Raw genomic sequence first — 16,323 nt, forward strand, 5'->3', positions numbered from 1 at the left:
AGCTCAAAGGAGGATGCAGTAGACCAGATGCAATCTTACACATACTCCACGGATGGGAATATAGCTCTTGTTATTATGGCCCAGGATGCCATTGGCCTCTGTTGCAAGCACACACTGCTGGCTGAGTTGCTGCTCATCCACAAACCCCTTTTTGCAAAGCTATTTCTACCTACTCAGTCCCCCAGCTCATAACGTGGACACTTATTCCATCCCAGCTCAAGGATGCTGTATCACCATTTGTCAGAATTTGTGAGGTTCCTGCCAGCCCTTTTCTCCAGCCTGCTGATGTCCCTCCAGTGTATTCACCACACCTTCCCAGTCTGTCATCATCTGCAAACTTGCCATGGGTACACTTCATCTCATCACTGAGGTCACTGGCAATGATATCACACAGTATCAGCCCCAGGATTCCAGCCACCAGCTGGATCTGCTACTGGATCACAACCCTTGAGCCTAAGGGTCCAGCCAATTTTACACTAAATCTTCCTCTTGTTTAGTTCATACCTTTCTAGTGTGGTTAAATAAGGTCTGCAAATGATTGTGTCAAAAGTCTTACTGAAGCCAAGGTAAATGACATCCCCTGCTCTCCTCCACATAAAATGCCGATCCCTTTTTGTTATAGAAAGCAGTCAGGTTGGTCAGGCAGTTTTTGGCTTACTGCCTGTCCCCCATCACCTGCCTAATCCTCCCACAGACTAAGGTCAGGCTGGCTGGCAGTTCCCCAAATCTTCCTCCTTGTAGATGGAGGCAACATTTGCCTTTTTTGAGTCACCAAGTGCTTCTCCCAGACACCATGACCATCGAAAGGTATGCTATACACACACCTGGCATGGTACTCATACCTTATGGTTACAGTCACTGTGACCCTCTGACCTGGCATCCCATCCCCCAAACACCTCTGATTATCCTCCTCCCATCATCCCTTTACCAAAGGCTCCCCTTTCAAAGTCACACATTCGCTTAAATGCTGCTATGTTCTTTTAAAGCATCTAGGATCTGGCTCAGTTTCTCTACTGGTACTTAGGCTTTATTTTCATGTGACACACTGGCTTAATTATGAGGTTGCCATGAGGAACATATCAGAGGTACATAGTGCTTATATGTTAAAATTAAAAATATTTTTTTTTCCCTTAGAAAAACTTAAGGCACCATTTTCCCACCTCAGATAATAAAACTGTAAATTTACAAAGTGCTTAATCAAATATCTTGTTGCTTTTTGGGGTGTTATTAATACAACAGTTTGTTTCATATTCATACTTTTTCATCAGATAACCTTGAAAAGCTCCAAATTTTTCAAGCAATAAATCAATCAAGATCAATTTTATCTCGTAAAACGTTCTGAATTTGCTAAGCCAACACTCTGCAGAGAGGTATTATAAAAAATTCTGGGTTAGCTGGACTACCTATGTAATAAATGTGTAGTGTATTATAATTTTAATCAATATTTATGCAAATATTTTTGTACTAGAATAAATTACTCTTGTTTTATTCATACTACTTTTTTTTTTTTTTTTTAGTAGTTCTGACTAAGACAAAATGACATTCAGCTGAGGAAACTATACATGTATAACTAAAGCTCAACTGTTACGGAAAGTGTATATATCATCCTTGTACTGTAATATAAAAAACAAAAACAAAACCGAAACAATCAACAAACTCATACTTCTACATTGCTGGACCTGCATTTACCTAGCCTATTTGTTTGCATCCCTTTCTTTCAGCTACAGATAGCAATCATGACCGCAATAAGTGATGGACCAAAAAAAATCTGCCCCTAAATTTCTTGTGTGTTGTGATGGGATCGCTGAGCAGTTGGTACAAAATCCCAACCATGAAGAAGGGGTTGTTTCCTCTGTTGGCTGGGCACTCCTGGACACACAGCTCGGGTTGACCCTGCTCATGTGGGAGACACCCCTAGATGTCCCTTCCAGCCTTGGGAATTCTGTGACGGTGATACTTTTTGTATGAAACAATTACTTCTGCTTCTATGCTTTATTTCACACTTCTCTCCTAACTTTTCCATATAATATTCTCTAATATTTTTCCTTTTGCCCCTACTTTCCCTTTTATCTTTATTTTTTCTAGTCTTTTATTCTCAGTCTCTCCCATACTCTCATCCTGCAACATGTGCTCAACAATACAAACACCCTGACATATTCTGCATATTCATGTAGTCTATTCAAAAGATGTTGCCTTTCTTTCTAGCGAGGATGAAAAAGGCCCAGCTCACCCCTATAGTCAGACTTTAATCAAGAAAGTAAACAGCTGTCAAGCATCCACACTAAGGGGTATAACTGAGCTACACATAAGAAATAAAGCTACAAGTGTTTCATTATGCTTTTGCTGCTTAGAGAGCAAGGTCCTCTTTCCCTTGTAATTACATGGGGGAACATGTTAATTTATCTTTTATTTAGAATTGTGTAACACTGTCTTCCTCCCTTGATTTCCTGTGCTTTAATATATACAACTTCCTACTTTCACAAGAATTTGATAATAAAATATACTGCTGAGGAAAGACAGAACTAAAACTTCTTAAAAGACACTCAACATTGACAAGGTGACATGAATGCTTTAACAAACCCCTAGACACACCCTTTGTTTGCTCTATTTTGGATGTCCTCAGAAAACTTAATTCTAAGGTAACTTTATTAATTCATATTTAACAATTACTTCTCATCACTGATCAAACACACTATAACGTTTTCCTCCCAAACTATAATGATCATGCATGTAGGGTCTAAGTGTCCCTACATCTTTGATGTTGAATGCACTTTCTAAATTCACTATTAAGCTGATTACACACTGATCAATCTATGTTCTCCATTGGTCACTTACCATGTAAACCTGAAGATATGTACACATGTAAGTTTACTAGCTCGTGTAATTAGAGTGCAGAAGGCATAAAAAAAAATCAGAGGGGTGGTGAAGCATGTTTTTAACTGGCAAAAACTCAGCATGTCTGTACAAGTAGCACATTTCATGAAGCAGACATAAGATCTGCCTCTCTGTACTGCAGTTCTTAATGCCATTATGAAAGAGATTAAATCAAGATGGAGATGACAGTGATTTAGTCACAGAACCAGTTAAATGGCTTTCCAAACTTGAGGCCACTGATAGTATTTTGATTTACAGATAGCATAGAAGTTTGATCTTACAAACATTTAACTGAAATAAAGTCCAGAAGGTATAAAGAAGGAAATATAAGGAGCCTGGCACAACTCCCTAGCTCGACTCCTAGTTCGATTTCCAACCATAAGTTTTTGCACGGAATTGTTTTAATCTAACAAAAAATTAGGGGAAAAAAATGTCCCTGAGTTTTTCATACTACATAGCAGGCAGAAGTTTTCAGTTTCCTGAGACTACCTCCATTTCAGCCTAATGGCTTGCCCTCTTGAAAGCTGGTTAGCATCAGCCTCATCTGACTCATCAGATGAAGGCATCAGGAATGGGAAACAGTCATTCCTAAAGAGTGAGACAGAGAGTGCAGTCCAACAAGTTGAAGATTTCCGTGATTGGTTTTGGACATCCTTCCTTTCCTTCCCCAGTCAGCTCTTCAGATTTGCTGACTTTTGTGTGCCTGACAGCTCTGGTGGTCTCCTTAAACTGGCTTCCTCCACTTATGGGCTTCAGGAGCAGATATAGCTACCAAATAATTCCTCCACCTGTAGGATGGAGATGACACATTGCTCAGAGTATAACAAGCAGTTTTATGATTTTCCTTCTGCTTTCTTGTATCAGGAAGAAAAGTTAACAGGGTTGTCTTTTAAATAATCATTGGTCATCAGAATTAACGTGTCACAAAAACTAGTCTCAGAGCTATTGCTCTAGCCTTCCTATACATTCAAGTAGGCCGTTCTTGATCAGTATAAGATAGTTCACATTTCTGAAGTTGCTACACTACTATAGTACATACTCACATCTGTTTGTTTTTGTAGTTAGAGGTTTTGCTTTTGTTGTTATTACACGTGGCTTTTAGGTTCCTCTTAAATAGGGTCCATCAGGAAACAGTAAGGTTAGCAAAGGCAAAACTGAAGGTGGAAGATTATTCCCTGTTAAGTTCTCAAATATATTTTAGTAATTATCATAATATATGAAAAACAAACAAACAAAAAAAAATTGTTTCATAAAAATGAATTAAAAAGAGAAAAAGAGCTAAGATAAATGGATAAATAACTTACTGCTTGTACCTGCACTAAGGTAATTCATGCTTGATCAGACGCTTGAAAGATGATGCAAATGCACTGAAAAAAAATAAAATAGAAAAGCACAATTTGTAACAACGAGCTTACTTACATGTAACTTAACCAACTCAACCTTACAATTGTTTAGTGACTCCAATCTGACAGCTAAGGTAATGGGCTCTATCACTAGTTCTGCTTGCACTGTTTAAATCAACAAATGTTTCACAAGAGCCACTGAAGCCCTAACATTAGGAGGACAAGTGGCATAAAGCTCTCTCCCATCTCTTGCTGTCCCATTCAGAAAACCAGGTACACCCTAAGTTTTCCACTCTGCATTTTGATTCTCATAATTAAGAAAGATCCTGCAGTGCAGAATTAAAGCGCATTTGACGAGACGTTTACAGTTGCTGTGCTTTCTGGGATGCAGGCTTCCAAAACCAATTGTCCTTAGTACATTCTTCTGCCAACTGCCTCAGCCTTATCCTTACCAAAGGGAGAAAAAAAAAAAAAAGACAGACTGAGCTGAGCCAAAGGTGTTTTCGTTTTTTTACATCAGAGAGTGCCAAAGTATGAGGAGGAATTTTATTTCCATATAGAAAACTATCACATTCCCTCTTAGTTTAAATGCAGCCTGTTGGGTTAAATATATACTCTGTATACAGAAAAAAAAAGAAAGAGAAACAACAAGAGCATGAGGCAGAAAGAGGTCGAGAGGTCATCTGTGTCCACCCCCTCCTTTAAAGCAGGACTATCAACACCTATCTCACTGCTAAGTCGTTGGTCTAACCTGTTCTTGATGACCTGTGATGAAGACATCGCAGCCTCCCAGCTACTGCATTGCTCTGCTCCACACAACTAGTTTTTCTAAAGCTTTGACTTGGTTTCTCCTGATGCCTTTTAAGCCTTTATCTTCTCCTCATATCTACCATAGGTATGGAAATGAGATTTTTTTTTTCCATGTCTCTTTACTTACTGGTTCTCACCTGTATGCAGAACTGCGGCTGTGTTTCTTTCTCAGTCTTTTTCTAGACTGAGAATCCCAGTTCCTTCCAGCTCTGATTTCTGTGGGTCCCTGGGCATTCAAGCTGCAGTCCTACAGACTTTCTACAGTTGGTGCAGAGAAGACACGTTTCTTGACAGTGAACATCCCACTTGGTCTGAGACCTTACTGGCACTGGAAGAAATACTCCATTTGTCATGCAGGCTGTATGTCTTTTTGAACATCCCTAGTTGCTTTTGTTCTGTCCCAGTCCCTAAGAACACGGCATTGCTCACTCTTGTTCAGAGATCAGACCTATCATCCTAACCCCCAAATTTAAAAACATAGTTTAATACATTATTACGGAGATTATATTGATAAATGGCACTCCAAATGAAGTCCTCATCAAGTTATTTAAAAAATATCTTAAAGGAAAACCTAACAGAGGCTTTTAGAGTACAACCGTCTGTACTTTTCAGCAAAATCCAAACTCTAAATCAAAGCATAATAAGCATATAACACCGGTATAGTTTGTACATACTGAATCTGCCTGAATTTTGCAAAGACAAGTGCACATGTGTTTCTCTTTAGTAGTATTTCTACGGATCAACATCATGGATATCAGAGAATCATGCTTTACTTTTAACTACAAACAAGTCTCAGTATTGTCTTATGATAGCCTTATGTAACAGTATGATTTGTAAGAAAACAAACAAACTCCAACACAGGAGAAAGCTTCTATTTACATTTATGAAACTGAGACGATCACATTGGGTCAGGTATTTAATTTTAGTTTAACAGGCCACATTCAATTAACTATAAGTTAAAACTGGGAACTAAACTTCTGCTGTTGTAGGGATTGGGAGATTCAGCTGTTGAATGAGATCCCTTTTGGCAAAAGGACTGTACAAATTTATTGCAAACAGTTCTTACCTGACCAAACATTGCAAGCTAAATACAAGATAAGAAATGGGTGGACTGAAAAAAAAAAAAAAAAGAAGAAAAAAAGAGTATTATTATTATCATTTATAGCAATAGTAATAATAATAATAAAAACATAATAAAAATAACAACAACAAACCCCATCCCTACCCTGCACCTAGAAACCAAAGCTAAAAGGAACAATGAAAACTTGGCCAAGTACAGGTTTTGGTATGATAGAGAGGTGTCATACTCTACCAGCTGTTTAACTGTTGTTGAGTCACTCTTGGGAGAAACTAGAGCAGGGTAAACAATGCAACAATTCAAAAAATTCAGGAGACACCCTTAGGTAAGTGATTTGGCAAATATATTTAGCTTTGCCGGGGATACTCACTGAGTCTACTTGCATGCCTAAGTACCTTGCTAATCAGGAGTCTATTTAAGCTATTTGGAGATAGAAATTGAAATGTGTTTGTGTAAAGCTGTTGAGCCTGGTTCTAGCTAGTTTTTACAAGAGAGAATCATGCACAATACAACATGCCTTGCAAACATGACTTCAGTTGAACTTGCTACCTATATATATAAAGACCATTTTCTTCATGCTTGTTTTTGTAGATCCTTTTAATATTTCTTTTGTTGTTAAAATGAAAGCCATCAATGAAAGAAACAAATCCATCCAACACTTCAGCATTTATACAATACTTCTAATTTTGAGGGAAACGTATTTGAAATCAAAAAAGCTTTTTTCAGAAATTCCTTAAATCATATCCCCTGCTGCTTTGATAAAATCTTTCATTTTTCTTTAAGAACAGTGTTAAAGAAGTAATCTTGTATTGTGATACATTGAATGAGTACTACTCAGGGAAAGCATTGTGTATAACTTGTGTATAGATTTGATTGCATTAGTATTTGCAAATATAACATTTATTTTTTTATATACTTGTTGATAAATACAGAGCACACGGTTTTCCATACTGTCTTACATGCAAGTGGTTTTATGACAAAATGCATTTTAGTTTATAAACTACCTATAAGAACTGAGTAAAATATATCCTATTAAGTGTTTTATATTCCTTTTTTTATGGAAGAGTAGCTCATTATATTATTTGAAAGTTCCGTTTGATTCCTTACTTTAAATTGTATTAAATTCCCCGGTGCCTGTTTCTTAGCACTTCACTAATACCTTGTTTGTAAATACTCACAAATTTTTGTAGAACAAAAAAATACGTTGGTTAGAGAAGTCATGTATTTCTGTTTAAACACCAGGTAGCCTACGCAACTATTTAGAAATAAATTGCAGTTTGATTGTTACATGAGAACAGACAAATGTAAACAGTCCTTGATACAGCCCGTAGTTGCCATTCCTATATTCCAGTGTTCATCTTATTTCCCCAAGTATTTTCTCACTACTCTGTCTAATAGAAAAAAAAAAAGTCAATGACAATCGAGGATACGACAGACAGCATGAGCAAGGAATGGCAGGCTTGCCTACTTCAAGTAAGCCTTCCTAATTCACATGACTCAAACAAGAAAATCAAGTAAGCCTGCAAACCCCAAACAGTGGAATGAAGAAGTAATGCAAGAATAATTCCCAATTAACACTGTTTATTTTCTAGAAGGAGACTATTTAAACGCTTGGAATTTCATCTGTCCACCACAACTCAGAATTGCTTTAAAAACCTATTTTAATTAGTTGCAATATAGTGCATTATATCTAGAGATGTGCCTATATACAAATTGTAGACATAAAATGTCATCTATAAAATCACCAGCTGTAATTATTTGTACTCATTGAAATTAAACATGCTGAAGTCAAAGCAATAGAAACTAACTGAGGAAAAGATAAAGCTATGCATACTTCTGTGAAGATAAAATTCTAATAAACAAGAATACTTTCAAGAGATAATTTCTCCTCTTTACATACAAAATGCCAGTTTGGTGAATGGAGTAAGAAATTCTGTAAATTAAATGCAAATAGAGGTGAAACTGAAAATCAGGTTGTTTCTTAAACACGGAAATGTACATAATATATATCTCTTAATCTATAACCAAATCATGACTAAATTGCTACTTCAGAGCAATTGAAAAGGGTTCTTGCTAAAAATAAATGAAGTTCCTGAATAGTAAAGGCATGGAAATATCTGAAAATATCTCTTTACCTGCAGCAATGACATCCCAAAGTTTGTATGTTCCCCCAAGACCTACCATAATGACATACCTTGTTGACATAGCTCAAATAATTCAAATACAAAATACATTAGAAGATGCTGTGCAGATTGCAATAAGGATAGAATCTACATTGAAATATTGCATGATTTAAAGTAAAAAAAAAAAAAAAAAAAAAAAAAAAAAGATGCCAGGAGAGACAATATTCTGAAGATTCAACTCTATATTGTAAATACAAGCATTATTCTAAATGCAAGCAGAAAGGGACCTCGCCCTACCTCAAATCACAGCTACCACTTAGAAGAAAAAAAAAAAAAAAAGGGAACATTGTAGTTCTGGTGTAACTGGTTCACACACAGGTGGGTAGAAATCTGCATCAAAACATCACGTCAGCTCCTTTTTATATGGATGCCTTATGTTCTCCTCTTCTTTCCTCATTCATAGGGATGGATCTGCAACACTAACATCGATTATATAAAGCAAGAAGAGTCATAAACTGTTAAAACAAGGCCACAGACAACCTTTCCCTGGCTATACTCTGTGCTTTTTCCAGCTGATATCATTCCTCTTTCTGCATTGCAAGCTGTTCCTATTGATACTGCTACTTTTTGCTGGCTTTAAATATAAATAATACACTAGAGAAAATGCTTCTCCAAGCAAAGTAATGGAGACCAAACAGCTTGCAATATATCAGCTCCAAAGTGAAGGCTTAAAACTCTGTGAACAAACTAAGTTTTCAACTTTATTAAAAAAACTGTTAAATCTGTACTACTTGATAATTTCTTGGTACATTTTGTACACCAGAAAAGACTTGCCCTCATGTCCAAACACCCACACACTGTGGGGTTCCTGATGCAGGTGTAAGTCAAGCACAGCTGTAGCTACTGAAGAAAAGGACTTCTCAAATTTGTGAAGAAAAATATGATGTAAAACAAATATTCAAGTGGATGTAAACTATAATTCCCAGTGCAATTTTAATGGTGAACAAAAGCAATGCAGACACTTGACTTTCAGAGAACAAATTGACTGCTTTGGACTGCTCAGCCAGAATAGCAAGATCTCATTTACCACTGGGGTGAGGGGGTCAGGAGAGGCACAAGCTGACACCTCCTAGATTTGCAGCAGGAGACCTGTGTGGTTTCTAGCAGCACGTGCCTTCTGCACATAGCCCTTTGCCCCAGATGCTCTTCTTGCCTCCATCTGATCTTCTCTTGTTCTTCTTTCATTGTTTAAAAAAAAAAAAAAAAAAAAAAAGGAAAGCCTCCCTTTTCCACAGAGAAGTTTCTTTTTCTGCCATCTTGAGCAAGAGTTGGAGGAAATGTTGGCTTCCCAAGACAACTGTGGAAGGGAGCACAGGAGGCCTGGGGGGTCTCTGGTACTGCTGAGCCCCGGACTGTACTGCACAGTGCTGCAGAGTGCACCAGAGTCAGCCCGCAGCCTCCAAAAAGAAACAACCCCAAAATAATAGCTTTTGCTCTACTGATGCTTGGAAGCAACAGTAAAGTGAAGGAACAATCCCCAGATAACAAAAACTCTGAATATTTTTGCAAAAGACATTCTTCCATGGAAATTTTCTTGGGCATCAAACAGGTGTGAGGAAAAAGGAAATAAAAAACCCCAGCTGATGGCAACAAAAGAACAAAAAACCTATTTCCCATGGGCAGCACAGCTTATCGGGAGCCAGACAGCTTCAGATAACAGGCAGCGCGCCCAGGAGGAGCAGGCTGGGAGTCAGCACCAACAGGCCCCATTTTGAGTTTTTGTTCAAAAGGAGAACAGGCCCAAAGCGAGCCTGAGGGAAGCAGGTCTGTGGCTGCCAGGCCCCAGGCAGTGGGACAGGACCTGCAGCTGCAAAGCCCAATTTGTAATTTCCTGATATCTCCACAGAATAGCTTCCATAGGCAATTAATTCACTGACAAGCTAATTAGAAGAGGTTCAGCACCTTTAAAAATTAGGCCTTCAATGTTCTAAAAAAAAAAAAAAATTAATAAAATACTAATCCTGTTTGTAGGAGTGAGTTTTCCACAAAGTAATAGCTGTTTTCTCTAAACTTTAATTCCTTAATTAATTTGATTGCATGGATTAAGACATAAATGTTTCACTAAGAATATAGTTAGTTAAGTCTCTTCAGTTTATTAAGAGATACAAAAAATTGTGTTTATGAAGGTTTATTCAGGAACCTAACATTTACTAAGATAAATGGTAAGGTAATTTTATTCAATGTTACTGAAAGAAAATGACAGAGAACGTTATGTAATCATTCTATTTCTGCAAATCCACATTTTTTGATGCTAGGCTGCAATCTTTATTTTACTCAGTCGTATCCCAATTTCCTCCCTAAGACAAGCTGCAAATTGAGTTTATAGTTTATTTTAATATTTCCTGCCATCAAATTATATGGATAAGAAATCCTGTATATTCATGCCATAATCCCATTTCTGATGAAGAAAAGAATATACAAGCCTGTAGTATAATATTGTCATGCAAACAGATTTGTGTCTCCCTATCTTAGCTTGTCCAGACTTTGAAATCTTTTAAAGTAAACAACATATTTTTCTTAGGTTAGCTGGGGAAGGAATATAGAAAATTCACATGGAAATATGAGATTTCCTTCAAGAGGGACAAAATGATGGAGAAAAAAAAAAAGAGGAAAAAAACCCACAACCAACAACACAAAATGAAAAACATCTAAGCATGGGTTTACTTACATTTCCATCAAGAAACAAAGAAAGTTCTCAAAGCACTTTACTAAAATACTACAATATATCTGGAGACACAAAACAGATCTTTGTTTTTCCTAAGCAAAAATTTTGTGACATGTATGTTTCATTTCAGTAGAAATTGATCAAGAAACTATTTCTCCAAGGATGAAAGTCAAAGAAAGGATTGTACCTACTTTAAATACTTTTCAAAAAGCATAACATTCTCCACCCCCACTAATTAAAAAATAAAATAAAATAAAATAAAATAAAATAAAATAAAATAAAATAAAATAAAATAAAATAAAATAAAAGGCACTGTGTAGAAAGCAGTAGGGGTAGCAAGTTCTCTTTAGGGGATTAGTGAAAGTATTTCAATTTCCTATGGAAAAAAAAAAAAGTTGATATGAACAAGTGAATATAAGAGGAAACATAGTAGGACCATAACAACTCTGGTTTCTCCACGGGAATACCAAGGAAATCATAAAAACAAAGTGGAAAATAATAGATTACAATAAACAGAAAAGAAAATCATTTGAGGGAGGGATTTAAAATTGATGTCTACATATTTTTAATGCATTTGAAATTGTTATAAATCCAGTAAAACAAAGGAGTTATAAATCAGTTGAAATTCCTTAAATTAGATCTTTCTACAGCAAATATCTAGCAAGAAAAAATGCTTTCTATTTTTATGATAGATTATATGCAATGTACAGAGTATGATCTAGGAAAACAAGTCTAGTAATGTCCAAGATTTAACAGTTGGTAATTTCAGGATAGTTGAAACTTTAATGTTCTGTTGTCCTGAATGCCTTCTGAAAATCAGGTCCCCTCCAATGTTTCCACAAGAACTGGGGCACATAGAATAACTGGCAATCTGATAAAACTGTGGCCTGAAAGTACCTTCAGGAAATAGATAACCTCACAAATTCTGGCTGACTCCAGTGAAAATTTTGAGCAAACACAGAATACGGCATGATGTCCAAAAATGACTATTAACAGATAGGTCACACATCCTCAAAATAAAAACTAAAATGCAGCATCCTGTCTGATAAAGTTCTGAAGAAAAATATCCAACTTATTTATGAAAATGAGAAACAACCTCCCCAGTGCATCAGTTGGCAGAATAACTACTGACAAATCAAGCAGCGTCAAAAGTATTAACTGTTTCAGGAAAGTACCAAACTAAAAGCCAGGAATGCCCAACAGATCTAAATCCAACAATCTAACCATATCTCTGTGTAACACTGAGGAAATTCTGTCTTGCCACATTACTACAATAACATGGTGCTATTCATACTAATAGCACAGGGCATAGTGGTGTTTTAATTTCTCTAGAACACTATAAAAGTAGGAAGTGCTAAATGTTATAGTTTTATTGCCACCATTACAACGCTCTTTAGTTTTCAGCCAGAAAAGTGTAGGTAATCCTTTGAGAAGCTTTAAAAATACCTGGTAGTTTAGGAAAGCCACAATAAGAAAATAATTCAAACATGGTGATAAAATAATATAAAAATCAAACCAAAACAACAAACAAACTAACAAAAAATAATTACAAGGATATTTTCCAGAAGGGAAAAAAAAAAAGAGAGAGAGAGAGAAAGAAAAAAGTAAGTTATTTTGGGTCTGGCCCTGTAGTCCTTTGGATGCCTGTTTTCTAAACTAAAAGTCAGGAATAACTGAAGTGTATTCTGAAGATCTGTTGCCCCTTGAAGTACCTTTGTCATACTTGTCATGAGTAACCTCACACAGGAAATGCTGAGGTACTTTGATTTTCATTGCAAGGTATCAGATCAGAAAATAAAATGTTTTTGTTTTTGTTTTCTGAATAACATATAACAAGAAGCCTAATACACACGAAAGAAATTACTTGAACAAAACTGATGATACAATCTCATTTAAAATGCTTCAAAAATTGAAGGAGCATCTGTAGTGCCCAAACAAGTTGTCTTTCTGCAATAGCAGATTTGCATGAAGGTCAGTAATGTATCTTCTCAGTCTTCTTTAAAGAAAGAATGACTTCAAACTGGTTTGCAGGGCTTGAAAGTCATTCAAAGCCATCTTGTAAAATCAGAAAAGTAAGCAGTGATTATTTGAGTTTATTTAGTTCTCTCTAAGCTGTTTGAGGTTTATGGAATTGGTTTAATCTCCTTTAGTATCTTCATTAATAAAACTGCAGAGCATGTTAATCATATCAGGTAATACTAAAGTAGGAGGTTTTGATATTATAAGGAACAGAGATAATGGGGGGAAAGAGGGGGAGAGGAAGGGAAGAGGATGAAAACACTGAAAGAAAATACAATATCAATCTCTGAAAATTATTGCAGGGAGAACACAGGCAAAGTCCATTAAGGGGAGGCTAAAAGTTGATGAAGGCAGGCATGCCAGGGCAGCCCTGTGGGTTACAGCAGGCAGCAATTTGGAGAAGACTTCACACCTTGATGTAGCATCACATAGAAGTATGTGAAATTCAGGCTGCTGCTGTGGAGTTTATCTTCTAATAGAGCAGCTAAAGCTACTTTCCCTAGCTAAATCTGGTTCAGTTCTCACTCCCAGAAGACAGCAGCACACTGGCATAGATTGGAATGAACTGGAATGAAGGGTAGAAAAAGAAAAAAAAGGTTGCAAGGAAAGCATGTCAACAAGTTTTGAATTTCCCCTTCAAAAATGTTATGAGAGTGAATGTTTGGAAACATTAAATAAAATACGATGCTGGAAAATGGAGAAGGGGCTTGGCAATGGGGACATTTCTTGATTGAGTCAATTCATTCTGGCCAGAAGCAATTCAAAGCCTCTTGTAGAATAACAGTAGTAAATTAGAAATGAGTTGTGGTTCTCTGTGCTGGTCTCAGTGAGAAGGGCTTCATTTTGCAAAAGCCTCCTGCCACATGATATCTTCATCAGTCACAACAACAGAGTCCAGGCAGAAAAGAAGAAGACAGGCAGCTTTCTTTCAGAAATATGTGCTCTCAATAATTCTCAAATTATTTCATGAACGGTATTCATCATGAGGACTGAGGAACTCATTATCTGCATATTTCACAAGAATTCTGACCGACATTTTAAAAATGTGTCAGTCCAAAAGCTGATACTCAAATCAGGTTAAATTATCTGAAGTAGAAAGCCACAAACTTCACTATTTAACATAGAGCATTGCTACCAGTAGACCTTGGTACTTCCTCATCCCACAAAAGCTTCCTTTAAATTGCACTGTCCCTATCTCTGTTTCAAGGCTTTCCATCTCTTCTCTTTAAACCAGTGCTTAAAGTATTGGATGCTACTGGCAACTTCCTTGATCACTGATAATTTCTGGCCTGGTTTGTAATAAATATTAGAACAACAACAGGGAAAGTCTCAGTAGGATCACTATGCAGTTTTTCCTTACAAAAGTGATTGCTGCTTCTATTATTCTCTGAAACTTTATAGTAATGACGTAAAATGAACCAATCTTCTTTTTACATAAGAAACATAAAACTTCGTCAGTAACTGATTCTTTTTTCTTTCTGAAGTGCTGAAAACAAAACAGCATGCTTCTCATTCTTAATTTTATGCACTCAGATTTGAAAACCATGAATCATAAGAATTAATCAAAAGGCAATGCAACTCTGTCTTTTGATCCAAGACTGAAAGCCTTGCATGCCCTGTTAATCTTTGGCTCCAACTGCAGAACAAAGTAAAGCTGTGACTGGGTGTGCTCTATCCAGACTGTACACAAAGCAGTATCAGAGAAGATTCGGCATCACACATCCAGCACCATTCACTCCTTGTAACCTCTTCCTCTGGCAGTTGTCAGTGATATTCAAAATCAGCACATTTACTTGGCTCATTCCTACAACTGCACCTTCAGCTGCTTCTCACTGCTGAACAGCACCTCTAGGACTCCTCTCTGCCAGTCTGCAGCCAGCAGAATTCCTTTTGTGTTGTATTTTTGAGCTTTATTTAATGAGTATGGCCCCAAAACAGCAGTAGAATAACCAGAGCTTTGGCACCATGGGCAACAGCATGGCCCTCTGACTCTGAAGCAGTAAGAAGGCAGGGAGGCACTCCACCTACTTGCAGCACCCTGATATCTGAGCATGCACCCATGTATTCAAATACCTACATGTATGTACACAAAGTATGACAGTTGTTGAAAATCACACATACACAAAAGTGATGGGTGGGTTCTACTAGTTCTACTATCCTTCCCTCAAAAAATGACCACTTTTTGCACTGTTATATACACTGCAGCAATAGAATCAGTGGCAAGCTCTGCTGTGTTTATAAATCAAAGCAAGATTGTTTTCCTAATTGTGTACACTTATATCACTTTGTTCTTTAAACTTTTACCATAACCAGGGCACATATTTAGGAATGATGACTTTATCATGCACTGTTCAATGACATAGAAGATACTCAGTTATCTCTGCAGCAAGCAACATTGACCTTTATTTTGCTGGTGTGCAATAAAAAAGTTCTTTTTTTTTTTTTTTTTTTTTTTTTTTTCATCAGGATTCTGAACACAGGAGATTCCAAAACACCATGGGAAGCAACAGGAACTTGTTTATGAACTGTAGTTTTATATTCATGATCAGAAAAAGAAAGCAGAAAACTAAATAAAATCTGACTTTAACTCATGATCTTTACTTCTCTTCTAAGCTTTTCTGACACTGGCTCAGCCTCCCCCACGCTGCCTCTCATTGCACTGAATGCTGCCTGATCACATGGCCACAATTCAAAATGAGACCAAATGACGCAGAAAACTAAAATTGAACTTTAACCCCATCTCCTCCCCCCAACTATTTCCCCCCTGCACTGACAGCATAAATATGTATACAAATAAATAATAATTAAAAAAATATCCCAAGCAAGTAATTCCCCCCCAAATGCTGAAGAGAAACAACAACACAAAATCTCGTGCATTAAATTTGACACAAAGACTTTTATTTTTTGCACAGTTCTGCCAGGCATATTATCTGCAACTGGAAATAGAGCATTTAGAATGAAGAGCAGAAATAGAAATGTAGGGGTGGGGACTGTGAGCTCAGAAGAGCCTTTTGTCTGGCGATACTGTGACTAAAGATAATCTTTGTTTATCTTGTATGTTTAACTTGTGTCTTGTATATCCAAAGTGTTGGAAAAAAATGTGGAATTGCAAGTGAGTAACTGAACAAACCCATAACACAGGGTATAATTTCTAGGCATGGTGAAGGCAGGAAAAACAAACTCAGCAGTTATTATACGGTATTTTTTTTCCCTCTATAATCTCTCCCAGACATGTGGTACAATAATGATACAATTAAAGTATACTTTGAGTAAGGATTTTACGGCAGAAAGAAACAAAATTATGTCACATTTACTAATGCAGAAAAGCGTGGCTGCAATGTACCCCGGCTA

General features: G+C 36.8%; 1 long non-coding RNA gene across 2 annotated transcripts; it reads right to left on the minus strand.

The window, feature by feature from the left end:
• Positions 1 to 1,019: 1,019 nt before the first annotated feature.
• Positions 1,020 to 8,887, minus strand: LOC137851171 (uncharacterized). Of its 2 annotated transcripts, none has more exons than XR_011093039.1 (5): positions 8,526 to 8,887; positions 6,094 to 6,138; positions 5,165 to 5,285; positions 4,179 to 4,241; positions 1,020 to 3,662 (listed from the first exon to the last, which is right to left on the minus strand). It is a non-coding gene; the product is annotated as an uncharacterized lncRNA (long non-coding RNA). The 2 variants fall into 2 exon arrangements; XR_011093038.1 differs by having other exon boundaries at positions 5,165 to 5,434.
• Positions 8,888 to 16,323: the final 7,436 nt, after the last annotated feature.

Source organism: Anas acuta, chromosome 2 (genome assembly GCF_963932015.1).
Source record: "Anas acuta chromosome 2, bAnaAcu1.1, whole genome shotgun sequence".
NCBI classification, from domain to species: Eukaryota; Metazoa; Chordata; class Aves; order Anseriformes; family Anatidae; genus Anas; species Anas acuta.